General features: G+C 50.7%; 1 protein-coding gene across 3 annotated transcripts in view; it reads left to right on the forward strand.

The window, feature by feature from the left end:
• LOC309361162 (ubiquitin-conjugating enzyme E2 A) overlaps positions 1-18,193 on the forward strand; it is a 353,780-nt gene that overhangs the window by 318,381 nt on the left and 17,206 nt on the right. Inside the window, exon 1 of one of the 3 annotated variants that reach the window (XM_081896130.1) lies at positions 15,124-15,477. The exons of 1 other annotated variant lie outside the window; for it this stretch is intronic. The gene's annotated coding sequence lies outside the window, so the exon portion shown is untranslated. Of the gene's footprint in view, positions 1-15,123; positions 15,478-18,193 lie in introns of those variants that run through there. One more of the 3 variants, XM_081896129.1, reaches the window with a different exon arrangement.

The raw sequence follows: 18,193 nt of genomic DNA on the forward strand, positions 1-18,193 counted from the left end.
GTCTTTTTGAAACCTCGCCACGTGAAGGAACACAGCGAGGGGCGAAGATTGGTGCTTCGCGAGCTCACAAAAACGGGGCAAAATGACTACCGAAGAACACATAGCAAGCCTGCGGGAAGCAGTGATGCAACTTAACGCAGAAATTTTGGCATCCAGGAAAAAGGAGGCGGAAGCAGCGGCTACCTGCCAGGATCTGCGAGCCAGGTTAGAAAAATTGACTACACAGGGGCTGCCGGGATCCAGACCAGAGGGGATTGGGCTGGGAAAAAAAGGAGGGAGCCTTGTGTCTCATTTTGATGGGAATTTGCAGCAGTATCCTAACTTCAGAGCAGACGTCATTTATGCGCTAAAGTTGCTGGAGAAGGACTTTAGAGATCAAGAGGAGAAAGTGGGCTTCACAGTCAGTCATCTCTATGGAGAAGCTAAAGCATGGTTGCGCAATCTCTGGAGAGATAAGGATCCAGCCCTCCGGAATGCGGATGCCTTCATTAAAGCGATGGATGCTTGTTTTTTGTCAGAGATTGATGTAGATATCGCCAGGAGAGAGATTCATGGGCTGAAACAAGGCAAAGCCACTGTGAGGCAATATCACTCCCGTTTTTTTGCATTGGTCAACGCATTAGGGTGGGAGAAAGAGTCAGCTGCCGTCAGGGACCTGTTTTGGGAGGGGCTGAACGGAGCTGTGAAAGACGAAATTGCAAGGGGGGAGAGGCCCCAAACCACACAAGATGTAGTGCGGAGGGCGCTAACGATTGGGGTACGCCTGGAAGGACGCCCTTGGAGCAAGGAGGAAGGGCATTGGGGACGCACGCCAGCAAGAGCACCGCCTTCCTTTCCCAGGGAAACGGTGCGCGCTCATTCCACGCCTCCGCTGGGAGGGGGAGAAGAGCCGATGGAGATAGGTGGTGCTAAGGCTCGGTCAGCAGCCGGAGCCCTACCACCGGGAGCAGTCAAAACGAAGCCTCCTAGAGGGAACAGGAAATGTTACATCTGCGACAGTGCTCAGCACATGGCGAAAGAGTGTCCCCAGAGGATTCACAAGCACACTGCAGCTTCAGCAACAGTAACAGAATCTGTTCAGCAGAATGCAACACAGCAGGGAAACGAAATGGTCTGGCTGGAATCGGAGGCACTGGGGCCCAGCCAGACAAGTCAATGAAGCAGTCCCCAGGGATCTTACAGCCCACAGACCCCCTCCCACCCAAACCAGTGGTGCAACTCACCGCATCTCTCCAGCTTCCCCATGGGCTCACCATGGAAGTCCCGATTACCATTGACTCTGGGAGCAACGCGGACTTTATCGGACTGGAATTTCTCAAGCAACACAACGTGGCGCTCCTACCGGCCACGACACCCCTGAATGTAGTCACGGTGGACGGCAGAGAGCTCCTGGGGGGGCAAGTGCTGCAGCAGACACCTCCGATGGTGATGCGAATTGGGAATCACCGCGAAGTCATCAGCTTCAATGTCACCCACCTGTCAGACACGCCCATAGTGTTGGGCATGAGTTGGCTGGACAGGCACAGCCCGGCATTAGCTTGGTACCAGCGCCAACTGACCTTCGGCTCCTCCTACTGTGCAGAACACTGCATCCTCGCTAACCAGGAAGAGGAGGGACAAGAGGATGGACCACAGCTGAACTTAGGCATGTTGCAAGCAGTACCCAACAAGTACAAAGAGTTTTTGGAGGTTTTCTGCGAGAAGGAAGCGGACAAGCTGCCTCCCCACAGGCCCTACGACTGCAAAATTGACCTCCTGCCGGGGGCGACGCTGCCGACGGGGAAACTATATTCCATGTCTGAGGATGAACTGCAGGAACTCAGGGAGTTCATAGATCACAATTTGAAGTGGGGATTCATCCGAGAATCCAAAGCGGTAGGGGGCAGTCCCGTGTTTTTTGTGAAGAAGCGGGACACGCCCCAGAAGAGGTTGGTAGTTGATTTCAGAATCTTAAACTCGAAAACCAAGCCCTCAGCCTTTCCCATGCCCAAGATAGACGATCTGCTGGCGACGGTGAGGAAGGGTCGCATCTTTACCAAGTTGGATCTACGCGGAGCGTACAATCTCATACGCGTGAGGGAGGGCGACGAGTGGAAAACGGTCATGTTTACGCCCCTGGGCACCTATGAATATAGAGTTATGCCTTTTGGATTACAAAATGGCTCCCACTGTTTTCAAGCCTTCATGCACCACGTCTTAGCGGGTCTCCTCTACAAGAAGTGCGTCTGCTTCCTGGACGACATCCTGATCTTCTCGGAGTCGAAGGAGGCTCACGAGGGCGATGTCAAGGAAGTCCTGCAGCGGCTGAGGGACCACAGGCTTTACGCCAAACTGGAGAAGTGCCAGTTCGACAGGACGGAGGTGGATTTCCTGGGGTACAAGCTGTCCAACAAGGGACTCGCCATGGACAGCGCCAAGGTCCATTCGGTGCTGGACTGGAAAAGCCCGCGCAATCGGAAGGAGGTCCAGAGGTTTGTCGGCTTTGCCAACTTTTATCGCAAGTTCATCAAAGGTTTCGCTATGCAGACGGCGGCCATCACCGACACCCTCAGCTCCAAGAAGAAGAAGTTCATCTGGACGGAGCAGGCAGAGCAGTCCTTTCAGAAACTCAAGCGTCTCTTCGCGTCTGAAGAACAACTACTGCATGTGAACCCCAGCAGGCCCATGAGGGTGGAGACGGACGCCTCAGACAGAGCCGTGGGGGCTGTCCTGTTGCAGCAAGACCACCAGGGGGACTGGAGGCCGTGCGCTTTCTACTCCAGGAAGCTCAGCAAGTCGGAACAGAAGTACACCATCTGGGACAGGGAGTTGCTGGCCATTCATGCAGCCTTCAAGGCGTGGCGGCACTTCCTCATCGGAGCCAAACACACGGTGCAGGTCCGCACGGACCACAAGAACTTGGAGTACTGGCGCACGGCGAGGTTCCTGAACCAGAGGCACATACGCTGGGCGGAGTTCTTTGCGGATTTCGACTTCAGGATAGAATACATCCCGGGAGACAGCAACACCATGGCGGATGCGCTGTCCAGGAAACCGCAGTATCTAGAGGAAGAGGCACCGGCGGCGGCCAAGCACATTTCCGCACCAGAAGCATGGGCGTGCGCCTCAGCCACGGTGGACCTGGAAGCGGTACGTCGCGCGCTGCAGACGGACCCCTTCGCTCAAGCCAAAATGGAGGAGGTGCGCAGCGGCACGGCGGGGGGCGACGAGTTCCAAGTACGTGACGGACTGCTCATACGCAAAGGTGCCCTCTACGTGCCGGGGGACGACCTACGAGCGAGAGTACTGCAACAGTTGCACGACGCACCCAGCGCTGGGCACTTCGGCAAAGAGAAGACGGTGGAATTAGTAGCCAGAGACTTTTGGTGGCCCAAGATGAGAGGGGAGGTCGCGGATTATGTCAATAGGTGCGACACCTGCCAAAGGGCCAAGCCGGTACACAGGCCACCGGCGGGACTGTTGGAACCACTGCAGACACTGTTCGAACCGTGGGAGAGGGTGGCTCTGGAATTTGTCACTGATCTGCCCAGTTCGAGGGGAAAGACAGCAGTACTCGTGGTAGTAGATCTGTTCACCAAGATGGCCCACTTCATTCCTTGCGCGAAGGTGGCCACGGCGGAACAGACGGCCAAACTGTTCATAGACCACGTGTTCAAGGTGCACGGCCTGCCACGGTCCATCCTGTCTGACCGGGGGCGCCAGTTCATTTCGAGTTTCTGGCAGAAGCTGATGGGCATCCTGAACGTCAAAGTCAACCTGTCGTCGGCGAGACACCCACAGACCAACGGACAAGCGGAGAGGGTCAACGCCGTCATGCAGCAGTACCTGAGATGCTACGCGAACCAGCAGCCCTCGACCTGGGTGGACTATCTACCGCTGGCCGAGTTTGCCTACAACAACACGAAGCACGTGTCCACGGGGGTGACACCGTTTTTCGCCAACAATGGGCGGCATCCCAGAACCTTCCCGGGTTTAGAGAAAGTGAGGGAGGGGGAGCCGCAGGGAGCAGACGCTGTGGCAGCGGAGTTACAGGAGGTCCACGAGCAGCTCAGAAGGCAGTTAGAGCTAGCAAAACAAGCTTACAAAGTGCAGGCAGACAGACACAGGAGAGTTGGGGAGGACATCCGGGTGGGGGACTGGGTCTGGTTGGCAGCCCAGGCAGTCCCGGCCAGATCGTTACCCAAGAAGAAGCTCGGACATAAGCAGCTAGGGCCTTACCAAGTCGAGGCACAGATCAACCCAGTGGCCTTCCGGTTGACACTCCCGGAGGGATCCAGAATGCACCCGGTCTTTCATAGATCTGTGCTAACGCCCTACAAGGCGCCTCACAGGTTCCAGGCGCCAGGGACGGCTCCGAGTCCGCTCAGGGAAGCGCCCACAGTAGGGGGGTCGCCGAGGGCGGAGCCGCTCAACGAGGTCACAGAGATTTTGGACTCCAGATGGGGGGTAGAGGGGGTTGAATATCTCCTCGCCAGGGAAGGTACCCCAGCCAGCGCCAACAGCTGGGTACCGTACTTTGCAGTGGAGGAGCACTACCTCAAGGACGAGTTCCACGCACTTTTCCCACACAGGCCCATGCCGGCAGATTATTTCGACGAATACCTTTTCACTCCCACACTCTCAGCCAGCACGTTTCAGGGGTTCTCTTCAGATGAGGACAAGGCGCCAGAGACTAGCTCCCCAGAGGGCTCACTCTCAGGGTTCGGCACAGGGGGCTCCTATTGGTGGGAGGATCAACCTGAGGTGGGGTGGCGCAGAGGGATGCCGAGAGTACCACTGCACGCAGCATCACCCCAGGAGACGGGGGATGAGGGGGTCATGGGCGAGTTGGGGGAAGATCCCGGGTTCGAACACGCCGCCCAGGAGATGGAAGCCGAGGAGATCACCGTCGATGAGCCCGTACAGGACTTCCCGGACTTATCCCGATGGCTGCACGCCACGGGGGACGAACTGTATCCTGCACTCACCCCCACAACACTGGAGCCACCGGAACCCGCACCTGAAGAGGGGGAGGGGGGAAGGGGGGGCTTCGAGGGGGGGATGGATGTCAGGGGTTCAGGAGCAGAGACACAGGAGGGGGAGCAAATGGAGAGCGAGGAGGAGGAATCCGAGGGGGGAGTAGGCAGTGACAGTGGTCAGAGAGATTCCTTGAGTCTCACCAGCGAATCGGAAGACTCGCAGAAGGGAACGCCCGTGGCCAGGGCGAGGGGGGTGCCAAAGGGGAAGCCCCAGAAGCAAGGGGCCAGCGGGGACTCATTGAGCAGCAGCTGGAAATCAGGACCAGCTTCCCCACCAGAGCACAGTAGGGGGGAGGAGTCCCAGGAATCGGGAACAGTGTTCTCGCCACCAGCGAGAGGAGATGAGTCAGGGTTGACCACGCCCACATCGGAGAGCGAGGAAACGGTCGAGAGGAAGGTTGGAAGCTGGGCGCGCGCGCCAAGTTCAAATGTACAGGCAAGCGGCACAGTGGGTAGCCCGGGTAGGGAGCCAGGTCCTAAAGCCCGCCGAAAGGAGGGGCAGGAGTCAGGGGGGTCAGCGTCAGAAGAGTCCAGGAAGGAGGAGACACCGGGGGGCAGAAGGAACCAGAGGAGAAAGGAGCAACGGAAAAGGTGGAGTAAGGCTAGGGTCTTAAACTGGTGTACAGGGGGTGGAGACTCAGACGGGGTTTCGCCGATCTAGCGTCTAGACGTAGGGCTGCACGCTGCGGCTTGTAAATGGAAACTGAACCTCAATAAAGACTTTTGCACATTACTACCGGCTAGCGTTGGTCCTCTGTGAGCTGGGACCTGGAGGCAGTCCTGACAGTAGCTCTGAGGTCCAAAAGCTGTTTCGGTATGTCTCTGTAAATTTCTGCTCTGTTGCCTTGAATGTCAAGCGATTTTCCAAAATGAAGGCCTAATATTTTGTCTCTCTCTTGCTTAGATCTCAAGATGATCAAACAGTCTCTGGATCTGTCCTTCCTCACCACTCTTCCCAATCTAAAAGCAGTTACAATTTTAAAGTCCTTATCCTCTTCTATACCCCAGAACTTTGAGAATTCTGATGTCAAATAACCAATCAAATCTTCCTGTTCAAGTTCTGGAATAGCTCTAAGTCTAAGATTGCTCTCCCGGTTTCTCAGTTCCGTCATAGACAGGTAGGCCTGCTGTTCACTAATCTGTTTATGCAACGGCTTCACCTCCACTTTTATTGCCTCGGCCTTCAAGTTGGCTTCCTCTGCTTTTTGCTTGGCTTCCTCAGCCAGTTTGCGGTTCTCTACAGTTGCTTCCTGGAGATTCCCAATTGCTTGTGTATGTTGATCCACCTGATCAGTCAGTCTATTTATAGAGGATGTGGCTTGATCAATTTTAGTCGAATGTTCATCCGCCTTTTTATTTAGAATTGCCAATTGTTCCAGGATCTGATTTAAAACTGTTTCAGATCCTCCTGAAGCCATGTCCCCTGTAGATGTCAGCTCAGCAACCCCTTCCTGTACTTCTAAAACGGCTGGGACAGATGATCTGCGTGGCTGAGAAGTCAAAGTTGTTTGTACCAGTTGTCTTGCCTTTGTTTTAGCCGATCTTGTTCTCCCTGTGCCACTCATTCCAATCCCGTCTATGTGTCAAGGTCAAACTGTGTATATTCCCATGAGAAAGGCAGTTCCAAAGTATAAACAACAAGGCAACAAAGAATCCAAACAAAATGTAGTTCCCAGACAATTATATCCAAAGTCCTCTAGGGGGAGTACAATGTAGATCAGCAGAAAGAAAGAAGTTTTTCCTTCATTTAAGTCCCCAACAGTCTGAAAAGTCTAGAGAGCCTTTTAATTTCCTTTTGGCGTGGAGCTTTTTCCAAGTTAATCCAAGTCTCAAAGAAGGTGCAGGAAACAGTTTCCCTATTCCTTCTATAATGTAACGTTTGCATACAACACTTTCAAAGTTAGATACAGTTTCAGCAATTTGACAGTTCTTTTTTATCCTGGCAGCCCGAGGTTTGGTTTCCTCAGTTATTTATAAATCCCAGGGGAAGAGGCAAAGTCCAATCAGAAGACCAACATTGATACTCCAAAATTGTCTCTTTACTTTCCCAATCAGAAGTTCAGGTATCTGCACAATAATCCAGTCTTTTAAAAGTTCTTTCAAAGTGCTTCCCGCTTGTTAAAACTTTTGCTTTGATCTCTTTAGCACAGTCGGGAAACGGACTTCCTGGTTGCGTTTCCCGTTTTCAGCCAAAATTTAAGTACTTTAGTCCCGATAATTTTTAAATCCCCTTACTCACGGGTTGTAGTTGCAAATCTAATGTTCCAAGAAGAAAGGTCGGCGCTCATCAGCAGCAGCTGCGCGGCTTTGCTTCCCGCAGAAAGAGCGATGAACTCACAGCGCCGCTCCCCCTTTCACGTTCCGGAGCCCCTTACGGGGTTCCTTCTCCGTTTCCGGGGGGCTTCTGGCGCCCGCCGAGTCCCATGGCCACGGGCTCACTCTGCCCGTGGTTTTTCTTAATGGGTCACCGCTGTGCCGCAGCGGACGACCCTTTCCTGCGGAGCCCCTCTTCAGAGCGCGAAGAGGACCGCCATTGCTGTTTCGCGCCGCCTCCGGAAGTGGCTGAGAGTACTTTGGAGGGGAGGCTCCGAGACTCTTCCAGTGAGGTCAGTGAGGAAAGTGCAGGACCACCCCTTGGCACACCCACTCTGCGCAGAAGGCTTCCGCGCAGAGAAGCGAGGAGGAGATTATCTGTTAAGGAATTCTTATGTTGGAGGAAGTTTAGGAAACGCCCACTGACGGATTCTGCCAGTGATTGAGACAGTCGCGTTTTTAGGGCTGTCAAACCGGGAAAAGGTCCAGCTACGTAGCCAGCTCGGAGCAGTTTGGAATTTACGCACAAGCAACTCCAATTCCCATTACAGGAGGCATATAACTTGGACAAAAAAGTTGGCTTCCAGGTGGTAAAATCAAAATTGGAAACAGAATTGTTAGACCCCAAAATTACGAATCTGTCAAGAATGTATAACTTGCTGTTGAAATGGAACACTCAGGATGAAACGGTGAAATCCGCTATGATTAAATGGACACAAGATGTTGGACATAACATTATGATGGCTGACTGGGAACAGTTATGGACCACAGGTATGAAATTTACGGCATGTAATGCCCTAAGAGAGAATTTAATGAAAATGATTTACAGGTGGTACATGGCACCAGTCAAGCTTGCAAAAAATTATAATTTACCTGATAATAAATGTTGGAAATGTAATGAGACTGAAGGTACATTATTTCACCTTTGGTGGACATGCCCAAGGATTAAGACATTCTGGGAGATGATTTATAATGAAATGAAAAAGGTATTCAAATATACCTTCCTGAAGAAACCAGAGGCCTTTCTCCTGGGCATGGTCGGCCAATTGGTGCCAAAGAAGGACAGAACTTTTTTTATGTATGCGACAACAGCAGCAAGAATACTCATTGCGAAGTATTGGAAGACACAAGATTTACCCATCCGGGAAGAATGGCAAATGAAGTTGATGGACTATATGGAACTGGCGGAAATGACTGGCAGAATCCGAGACCAGGGAGAAGAGTCGGTGGAAGAAGACGGGAAAAAAATTTAAAGATTATTTACAGAAATACTGTAAAATCAATGAATGTTAGAAAAATGATGGAATGAAGTTATATGGCTTTAGCAGAAATGTTATAAGGAACTAAGTACAAATAGATTGTTAATGCATTAAAGGGAAAAATAAGGTTAGAATATGTTAAGATAAATTACAGGATAGAAAACAGAGGAAGATGGAAAGGAATTGCTGAAACAGTTAATTGAAGTGGAACACAAAGAGGGAGGTGTGAGGAGGTCGCTGAAACAAGTGAATGTAAGATAAGATATTGAAATTATTGGATGTGTTTTTAATTGTTTTGTTTTGTTTTGTTAATTCAATGTTTTATGTAGTGTTGTTGTTTTTGTAATGTATCGTATTGTTTTGTTTAATTCTTTTTCTTTTTTTGTAATCTTTAAACTGTTAATAAATATTATTATTTTTTTAAAAAAATTAAAAGATGATGCTGTTAAGGTGCTACACTCAATATGCCAGCAAGTTTGGAAAACTCAGCAGTGGCCAGAGGATTGGAGAAGATCAGTCTACATCCCAATCCCAAAGAAGGGCAGTGCCAAAGAATGCTCCAACTACCGCACAATTGCACTCATTTCACACGCTAGCAAGGTTATGCATAAAATTATACAAGGCAGGCTCAAGCAGTATGTGGACCGAGAACTCCAAGAAGTGCAAGCTGGATTTAGAAGAGGTAGAGGAACCAGAGACCAAATTGCAAACATGCGCTGGATTATGGAGAAAGCTAGAGAGTTCCAGAAAAACATCTACTTCTGCTTCATTGACTATGCAAAAGCCTTTGACTGTGTTGACCACAGCAAACTATGGCAAGTTCTTAAAGAAATGGGAGTGCCTGATCACCTCATCTGTCTCCTGAAAAATCTCTATGTGGGACAAGAAGCTACAGTTAGAACTGGATATGGAACAACTGATTGGTTCAAAATTGGGAAAGGACTACGACAAGGCTGTATATCGTCTCCCTGCTTGTTTAACTTATATGCAGAATTCATCATGTGAAAGGCTGGGCTGGATGAATCCCTAGCCAGAATTAAGATTGCCGAAAGAAATATCAACAACCTCAGATATGCAGATGACACGACCTTGATGGCAGAAAGTGAGGAGGAATTAAAGAATCTTTTAATGAGGGTGAAAGAGGAGAGCGCAAAATATGGTCTGAAGCTCATCATCAAAAAAACGAAGATCATGGCCACTGGTCCCATCACTTCCTGGCAAATAGAAGGGGAAGAAATGGAGGCAGTGAGAGATTTTACTTTCTTGGGCTCCATGATCAGTGCAGATGGTGACAGCAGCCACGAAATTAAAAGATGCCTGCTTCTTGGGAGAAAAGCAATGAAAAACCTAGACAGCATCTTAAAAAGTAGAGACATCACCTTGCCAACAAAGGTCCATATAGTAAAAGCTATGGTTTTTCCAGTAGTGATGTATGGAAGTGAAAGCTGGACCATAAAGAAGGCTGATCGCGGAAGAATTAATGCTTTTGAATTATGGTGCTGGAGGAGACACTTGAGAGTCCCATGGACTGCAAGAAGATCAAACCTATCCATTCCTAAGGAAATCAGCCCTGAGTGCTCACTGGAAGGACAGATTGTGAAGCTGAGGCTCCAATACTTTGGCCACCTCATGAGAAGAGAAGACTCCCTGGAAAAGACCCTGATGTTGGGAAAGATGGAGGGCATAAGGAGAAGGGGACGACAGAGGACGAGATGGTTGGATAATGTTCTCGAAGCTACCAGCATGAGTTTGACCAAACTGGGGGAGGCAGTGAAAGACAGAAGTGCCTGACGTGCTCTGGTCCATGGGGTCACGAAGAGACGGACACGACTAAACGACTAAACAACAACAACAAAGGACCCTTTTTACGCCATTCCAGGCCACCACACTGGGTTTCGCAGCCTCTCTGCTCAGGAGATTAACAGCAAAGGCTATATCGGGTCTGCTCCATTGTGAGAGATATAGCAGACTCCCCAGAGCAGATTGAAACACCTCCCGGTTCTCGAACTGTGGCTTTACCTCAGACTGGCTGTCTTTCAGAAAACATGTTTCCATTGGTGTTCTGACACCTTTGCAGTCTGCCATCTTGAACGTTTGCAGTAATTGCTCTGTCTTTGCTCTCTGTTTTAGCAAAAAACAGCCATCTTTGTCCCTGTGAATCTGCACCCCAAGGTACAAGCTCACAGGACCTAACTCCTTGAGTTTGAAGTGCTGCTTCAGCTTCCTTGCAAACTCCTGCACCTGTTTACCTGCCCTGGAAACAAATACAATGTTGTCAACAAAGATAAGAGCCAGTTCCTGCTTCTGGCCTGACCCCTTCAGGTACAGGCGGCTGTCTGCAAGACTCTTCTGAAACCCTAGCTTCCCCAGAGCTTCATTGACTCATAAATTCCAATTTCTGGCTGATTGCTTCAAGCCATAAATGGAACAGTGCAGTCTCCATGCCAGACCTGGTTTGTCGCCCTCAAACCCTGGTGGAGGTAACATGTAGATCTCCTCCTGCAGCAGTGAGTTTCGCATGGTCACATTTCTGGCTGTGGGCACGTACACCTGGGAATAGTGTAGCCCTGGTCGCTGGCTGAAACCTCTTGCCACCAATCTACCTTTATATTGTGGCTCTCCACCTGCAGTGGGTTTCAACCTGTAGACCCAGCGACAACTCACTGCCTGCTGGTCAGCTGGCAGAGTTGTGAGCGTGAAGACTCCTAGAGACTTCATGGCACTAAGCTCCTTTTCCATGGCTTGCTGCCACTTGCTGGATTCTGCCTGAGGTAACTTCTGAACCTCAGCAAAGCTTTCTGGTTCACACTGAGCAAAACCACCCCACACTTTCTGTTGGGATTTCGGTTCCCACCAGCTGCCAAGCTGCCAGGAAACAGCAAGAGCTGTTTACATCAGATGTCTCACAGCATGAGAAAGGAAGTGTGAGTCAGTTCTCAGACTGTCTTCAGCGTAACCGGGGTGAAGTTACGTTCATCCCTTCCGCTCCTGGACTGGAGCAGTGTTGAGTCGTAGTACTCGCAAGCTGGGCTGATCGGGACGACCAGCCACGCGCGTTGTTCTGTATGCAGGTTAATAAAGTAGATGAATTCTACGAACTGCCTTTTCTTCTGATGTTTTACTCAGGAGAAATTAGTGTGCTTTTCTCATAAGAGAGAAGTCGCTTAATTATCGGTCTCTCTGGAGTGAAGGAGGATTCCTGGACAGCAGCCAGAGGATGACCACCAGACTAATCACCCCGGAGTGCGTTGGGATGCTGGCAGTGCTCCTGATCGGGCGATAACCCAACACATTTGTGACCGTGAAACGATCAGGTGGTTTACCCTCCATGGTCCGCTTAGACTGTCTTGGTCCCAGGCCGGGCTCCCCCTCTGACCCAGATGTGCTGGACTCTGCCTGTGAGTCCCTGGCGTCTGGTGAACCACCAAGTGACTTGCTGCGCCTGCGTTGCGCTCCTGGACTGCGCCTGTCTGTGAGACACAAGGGAGAGCTTCTGCGCCTGCGCCAACTAGGCCAAGCCTGCGGAGATGAGGGTACACTCCTGGGTTCTGACTTCACCTCTCTCTTTGGAATTGCCCCATCTGGCACTGCCCCCTGGTGGTGGTTGGCAGCTCGGCCCGGACCACCAGCAGGTGCACCGCTATCAGCTCCACCAGCAGGTGCAATTGGTTGATCCCCTGAACCAAGACCTCTAAGCAAATCTGTGAGCACTTCAGGGTTTCCGTGAATCCTGTCCCAACCAGCCTGCTCACAAAATTCAGCGTTCCTGCTGATTACCACCCATGACCGATCTCCACTTGGATACGCAAACCTCCAGGCTTTTGACCCTGGCTCGTATCCACAGAAAATCATTTTGCGCGATCTAGGGCCACCTTTCCTGCGCTGCTGTTTGGGAATTAATACCCAAGCCTCCGTCCCAAAGGTACGAAAGTAGTGCACCCCAAAGGTACGAAAGTAGTAGGTTTCCTTCCATGGAGCATGAAATAGGGCGTGTTCCCAACCACTGAGTTATACGTCCTGTTCAACGTGAACGACACTGCCTTCACAGCCTCGGCCCAATAGCATTTGGGCAGCCCTGAATCGAACAGAAGAGCCTCCATGGCCTCTTGCAGGGTTCGATTCCTGTGATCTGCAACTCCATTTTTTTTTGGGGGGGGGGGAATAAGGCGCAGACTTCCTGTGCTTAATACCCTTCGCACGGAAGAAGTTTTGCAGACTAAAGGCCATAAACTCCGACCCTCTGTCTGTCTGAAACGCTTTGACACGGGTGTCAAACTCCAGTTCTACTGCCACCACCCACTCTTTGATCTCCTTGGCTGCTTGCCCTTTATCTCGGAGTGTAATAATCCATCCCACCCTTGAGAAATCATCCGTCAGACACAGAATGTATCTGGAATTACCCAAGCTAGCCACTGGCATCAGACCACAAAGCTCCGCATGCACGAGCTCAGAGGCTTTCTTGGTCACTCTTTCAGACCTCAGGTAATTGGTCGTGTGCACTTTGGCTTTTTTACAAGCTCTACATTCAAGAAACTTAGAGCACTCCTTCATTTTACAGCCCTCAGTGCACTCTACCTGTTTGCGCACGTATCTCCAGTTCGCATGCGAAAATCTTCTATGCCATAAGTGCATACACTGGTCATGAGTGGGGATGTTGGCACACTTTGTCTGTGCTTCCTCAGAAGCGTCATTACCTGTTTCAAGTATGTACAGCCCACCGTGGCCTCGTACCTGTACTAACTGCTCTCCATCTTTGGAAATGGTGCATACCTGGTTCCCAAACTGCACCTGAAAACCAGCATTGTCAAGAGCATAAACAGAAAGTTATTGTTCCACAAGATGTGTATGTCTTTAAGGGCCAGAGAAAATAACGAGACCCAGTTTTACAGCTGTGAAACAGTATAGCAGGTGCTGCTAAGTTGCGTTAATTAAGCTGTGTCAACAATTGGGTATAGTATATAAAGAGCAGCACCTAGCTCTCCCGTTACCCTGGGGGATGGGTCATGCTTGTTGATATATTTAGTGTAAAAGAAGTTTTTGTTTTTGTTATTAAAACCTTGATAAAGTTATTTTTTAGTTCCTTGTAATGCGTGGTCTCCCCAGCAAGCTTTCTGCAGTGCAACTAAACTGCAAATAGCCAACAAATTGTTGTACCTTCTCTTCCAGCTGTACCTTCTATTCCAGACAGGCAACCAGCTCACACTTGTTGCAGGTATAGTTTTTCACATTCTCAGGCAGGAAGACACAGGTATTGCAGGTGACTGCAGCAGCTCCCTCACCCTCTGTGTCTCTTGGTCCTACATGCATCGTGAGACAGCACTCTAGACCATGGGTAGTCAAACTAAGGCCCGGGGGCCGGATCCGGTCCAATCGCCTTCTAAATCCAGCCCATGGACGGTCTGGGAATCAGCATGTTTTTACAGTTGGGATATGAGTACTCACCAGCTGTGTGCTAGCAGCACATTGTTTACATCATGTGATATTTCTGATGTTACTGAGCGTGAGACAGGATGTCCTACGCTGTTCTCAGGGTTGTGTTCTCAGTGTAACTTGTAGAATGCTAGCTACTTTCAGACTGTTTCTTTCTTCTGCTGAGATGCAAGGGGAAAGTGAGTGTGCATCTCTCAAAAGGGAGGTGTCGCTTATCACCGGTCTTTCTGGACTGAGCAAAGACCAGCCAGAGGCAGACCACCGGAGAGAGGCCCCTGTGCCTGGGAAGAGGAGTCAGCCTTTCCCGAGGGGGCAGATCACCAATGAGTAGAATGTGTGCTTTTATTTTAAATGCATCTCTGGGTTATTTGTGGGGCATAGGAATTCGTTCATTCCCCCCCCCCCCGCAAAAAAAAAAATATAGTCTGGCCCCCCAAAGGGTCTGAGGGATAGTGGGCTGGCCCCCTGCAGAAAAAGTTTGCTGACCCCGGCTCTAGACCTCCTACTCAAACTCTACTACTAAATACCCTTGCAAACCCCCTGTTTATGAGCTCCTCATCGAGTCGGGAGCTCCCAGAAGCTGCAATCATCTAAGTATTACTGCTGCTGGCTGCTAACTTCTCCTTCAACTCACTTCCTCATTCAGCCTGGCTTCCTCTCAGCAGTATCCCATCCCCCGCAGACCATGTCCTCTAGCAAAACACACAACCACACAGTGTTTTGGAGTATGCTGTTAGCAATATGCTGATGATACACAGCTCTACTTCTTTACATTTGCAGGTGAGGCAGTGAAAGTGCTGGACCGGTGTCTTGCCTCGGTAATGGACTGAATGAGAGCCAACAAACTGAAGCTCAATCCAGAAAAGACTGAGGCAATGTTAGTGGGTTGTCAGGGAACTGGGGGCTGAGAAGGGGGAAAGAATGGGGACATATAGAGATAAGCCTCCGATTGTTAGTAGTTGCACTTCCTCGGAGGAGGAGGGTGACGAAGGGTTGACAGGAAGCAATGAATCAGAGGGGGGGAGCAGTTTCCGGGGCTTAGCTCTTCACGTAACAGGAAGTAAAAGGGGAGGGCTCCGGAAGTGGCTATGCTGGAGGAAAAGAAAGGAACAGGTAGTCTCTGCAACTGATACCGAATGATGCAGATGTGCTCTGAGAGCTCTGTGTAAATAGGAGAATGGAACTAATAAATCCTGTAAATCTGGCCGGTTTCCCGGACTCTTATCTCTTCTAGCACCCACCAATCATCCCCTGACAGCTTGCAGAGACTCTTATGCCGGGTGCTAGCAAGAAAGGACAGATAAGAGCGATGGAGAGGGAATTTGCTGCTTTGAAGGAAAGCCACGTCGATCTGGAAAGACGCACAGAGGAGCTGCATATCAGATTGGAAGAGAGTCGGGCGCAACATAAAGAACCGAAAGGGGACCTGCTGGGAAGAAAAATGCCTACGTTGGTGGGTAGGTTTGACAGTGATCCTCAGGAATATTTAAGCTTTAAAACGGAGATGAAGTATGCCTTAGAACTGCAGGGAACTGATTTTGCCAATGATGTACAGAGTGTGGCTTTTATAATTAGCCACCTATCGGGGCCAGCTAGAGAGTGGGTGAGGCCACTGATAGCAGCCGGTAACAATGCACTCTGGGACTTGGCAAAGTTCTATCAGGCGATGGACGCCATGTTTACAAATGAGAGTCAAGTTGATATGACTCAGCAGGAACTCTTGGCTTTGAAGCAAGGCAATTTGACTGTGCGCAGTTACTGGTCTCAGTTCGCAATGCTGGTCCACAAGCTGGGTTGGGATTTGAGTTCCGAACCAGTGCAGGCCCTGTTTAAGGCCGGGCTAAATTCTGACGTGAAAGATGAGCTTGCCAGAGGGCCCCAGCCCAAAGATATGAACGCGTTAACTAAGGCTGCCTTAGCGGTGGGCCTCAGGCAGGAAGCCCGTTTGCTGGAGAGGAGGCAGAGCATAGGGGAGCGTTTCCATGGCAATCGCATTCTTGAGATGCCGGCAGGGGCTACTAAAGGTCAGAGTCAGCAAGAGCCCATGGAGATCGACTCAGCCTGCGCGCGGAAACATTCAAAAGCCCAACTGCAGAGCAGAAAGGAGGGAAAGGACTGGCAGGCGGCCAAGAGGTGTTTTTTGTGCCAGAAACCAGGACACTTTGCCAGAGTGTGTCCGGAGCGTCGTAACTGGCAGGGAATGGTGGGGGCCACTCCACAGGGAGAAGAGGAAGTGCCCCAGGTGCAGGGAAATGGGAAGGCCTGGCTGGTGGTGAACCGGGGTAGCAGCCAGGCAGCAGCAGCGAAGAGCCCCGACCAGGCCACCCCAAACCAAACATAGTGGTGAGAGTGCTGCTGGAGCTCCCAAATGACCACGCAATGGAGGTCCACGCCCTAGTGGACTCAGGGGCCAGTGTGAACTTCTTCAGCAGGGACTTTGCTGCGCAGCACCAGTTGCATCTTCGGCCTCTGGATTTTCCTCTGCAAGTGACCACCATTGATGGAAGGGAACTTTTGGGAGGGGAAGTGACGCATCAGACTCCTCCCATGAGGATGAGGATTTCCACGCACTCCGAGACCATCGCCTTTCACGTAGCCACCTTGGTGGGGCCACCGATTATTCTGGGAATGAGTTGGTTGGCCTTGCACGACCCAGTGGTTTCATGGCACCAGTGGTCCCTGACTTTCGGGTCGGCGCACTGTTTGGAGAACTGCCTGGGAGTAGGGGAACCTCGGGAAAGGAGGGCCAACGTGTCTGGGAAAGAAAGGCGGAATCCCTCCACAATACCGAGACTGTTACCAAAAAGCACCAATACGGCAGCAAGCAAAGGCTCTAGCAGCTTCGTCAGCTGCTGATGGCTGGAAAGCCAGACAGGATGTTTGTGACTGTTGCCATGGGAACAAAGGGGCAGTCCATTCTGTACTGAGCACCGGATGTTAGCTCAGTGTGTGTCATGTGACCCGTACTGGAAGTACATGGGTGGAGTTTGATTCTCACTGCTGTTGAGTGCAGACATGTTTCTCTGTACTGCTGTAAGAGACAGAAATAAAAGAATGTAAATAGATTTCTGTCTGCTTCTTTCCCCTCCCTGGGGATACCAAAGGGGAGAGAGAAGGAACGGTGTGTTCTTCTCACATCTGGGAAGGATCGCCGCGACCTCGCCTGTTAATCTGCCGGGAATCGCAGTGGGGAGGTCGACAAGGAATTCCTGCCGGTGCCTACGTTGTGGCACATTCCTCTGACCCAGGCAGAATTCAGTGAGAGAGAGGCCAACACGTTACCACCGCACCGGCCTTACAATTGCCAGATTACCGTAACTTGGTCCCGAATGATGCAGATGTGCTCTGAGAGCTCTGTGTAAATAGGAGAATGGAACTAATAAATCCTGTAAATCTGGCTGATTTCCCGGACTCTTATCTCTTCTAGCACCCACCAATCATCCCCTGACATGGGTGGTTCCCTAGATCGGATGGATGGGAGGTTACCTGCTCTTGATGGAGTGGGTACGTAGCTTAGGGGTAGTTCTGTGTCATTTGTTGTCACTTGAGGCTCGGGTGGCCTCAGTGGTGTGGAGTGCCTTCCATCAACTTCAACTGGTGGTCCAGCTGCACCACAATCTGGACAGGGATAGCCTAACTATCATATATGCTCTGGTAACTCCTAGGTTAGATTACTGCAATATGTTATACGTAAGTCTACCTCTGAAGACAGTTTGGAAACTTCAGCTACTGCAGAATTTGGTGCACAGGTTGCTCACTGGGGCAAGACAGTTTGAGCATATTACACTGATTCTGGTCCAGCTGCACCGGCTGCCAATTAGTTTCCAGTCCCTATTAAAACTACAGTGGCACCTCATGTTTCAAATGCTTTGGGTTACAAACACTTTGGGTTACAAACTCCTCTAACCCAGAAGTAGTACCTTGGGCTGAGAACTTTGCCCCAGGATCAGAATGGAAATTGTGCGCCGGTGGTGCGGTGGCAGCGGTAGGCCCCATTAGTGAAAGCGCACCTCAGGTTAAGAATGGTTTCAGGTTAAGAACGGACCTCCGGAATGAATTAAGTTTGTAATCCGAGGTACCACTGTACTGGTTTTGACCCATAAAGCCCAAAGCAGCTTGTGACTGCAGTACTTCAAGGACTGCTTTCCCCCCATATAAACTGTCCCAGACCCT

This window comes from Podarcis melisellensis (genome assembly GCF_964234715.1).
Source record: "Podarcis melisellensis genome assembly, chromosome: W".
In the NCBI taxonomy this organism is placed as follows: Eukaryota; Metazoa; Chordata; class Lepidosauria; order Squamata; family Lacertidae; genus Podarcis; species Podarcis melisellensis.